Raw genomic sequence first — 1,935 nt, forward strand, 5'->3', positions numbered from 1 at the left:
ATCCACTAAAATTCTACACATTTATCTTTAGAAAATAAGACAATTAGAATTAACCTCAAAATCCTTATTATCTTTTTTTTTTTAATCTTGACTTTTGTTGCAATAAGTAGAAAAAGTGAGAGAGGCTCTAGGAAGCTCACCCTTTGTTGGATAAGAGTACATTTGCTCAGATCACTCACTGTGCTTTCCAGTGTTAAAGATCTGGTGCCAGATGTCTTTTCAATGCCTTTTCTTATCTATGAATCTTTAAGCACTTTTTGGATCGATATTCCAGTAGAAGGGTGTTGGTGTTCCGGGATAAGGCCAAATACTAGGTTCACTGACGACACGGATCTGGATAATTCTGCACTTCCCCTATTCAGGACTACACTAAACCTGCTTCCTTTTATTTGGTTAAATATTATTGTCCTAATACCTCATGTTCTTGAAGGAAATGATTTAGGGATATTTTCACAAAAAGAAACACCCCTAGGCCTTTGTAATTCCTTGTATAGCAGGCTAGATTTTCTCTACTCACTAATTTATTCAAAATATCTTTAATCTTAGTTTTTTTTTTTTTCCCCCCAAATCCAAGTAAATAGTTTTCTATCTTACCTGGCATCTCAAGGCAGGGTGTTTGCTATTGTCCAATAGAGGCAGCTTTCCCTTCCAAATTCAAATCAAGAATCCCTGTGACCCAGTTTGAACTTCTTTATTATCGATGCAGCTATCCCCTGAGGATGGTAATCTCCTGGGAAGTCCCCTTCTTGATTTAAAGTCTACCTTTCATTGCTAGCAGGGAATGTTCCACAAACGGCCCCAGTACTGGGTTGTTTTTAAAATCAAGTAAATTGAAAATCATTCATTTAGTTTTGGTATCATCTCAGTTTACTTGAAAGTTATTTTTTAATTGTAATATCTATTTTTTGGAGTTATTACTATTTTCTATCATATATTTTGAGATTTCTTAAAAGTTAGCTGAATTACAGGCATTTGAACTCTCCTTTTCCCAATAAAATAGCAAATAAAGAATCTGCCTGCAATTCAGGAGACTATCTCTGAGTTTCTATCTCTGAGTCAGGAAGATTCCCTAGAGGAGAAAAATGGCAACCCACTCCAGTATTCTTGCCTGAAAAATCCCATGGACAGAGGAGCCTGGTGGGCTACAGTCCAAAGAACACCACATATTTTTGAATTAATATTATATGTTTTAAGATATGAAACCAAATTGAATATATATAGAAATTGCCTTTAGACTTATGAAATGTAAAACTATATATACTTTCCTGTTATTATTCCACACCCTATCCATATACACACAACTCATTTTTCACAAGCACAAACACACAACTGAATGTTAAGGGAGCTTTGTTATGTTGTTTAAAATAAAAATAACCTTTTAGGCTAGCAAAACCCACAGTTCAGCGACAGTGGTGTTTAAATTTTCATGGATTCAGCTAAGAATATTGTAACTATAGCAGTAGACCCTCCTTATGATGAGTCACACCAGGGATTTAAAAGCTATTTTCATGTGTTTTTCATCATTTACTTTTTTACATACAGAGTCACCCTTTCTCCTCACATTAGCCAAACAAATTATTGCTATATTTGAAGAAACAAGAATTAAAATAAATTAATTTATTTACCTCATATCAGACAGTAAATATATAGGCGGTCTGTGTTTCAAAGGTCATTTATGATCCAGAGCATTTTTTTCCTTCTATCAAAATACCCTTTAAAATAACATCGATGTTATCATGGGTGTAGGTCTGAATGTTATTTGTAAAGTATCTCCTCCCTGATTGCAGAGTATTTATTTTTCTCTTTTGTGGAGGAGAAATAATTAAAAGGAAATCAGTGAAAAAGTAGGCTGATTAGTTGTCTCCATTGGTTCTTCTCAAGCTGAGGCTTTTTATGGCCATACTAACACTGTGGAATTGAAGCCACCAACGTATG

Source organism: Bubalus bubalis, chromosome 16 (genome assembly GCF_019923935.1).
Source record: "Bubalus bubalis isolate 160015118507 breed Murrah chromosome 16, NDDB_SH_1, whole genome shotgun sequence".
In the NCBI taxonomy this organism is placed as follows: Eukaryota; Metazoa; Chordata; class Mammalia; order Artiodactyla; family Bovidae; genus Bubalus; species Bubalus bubalis.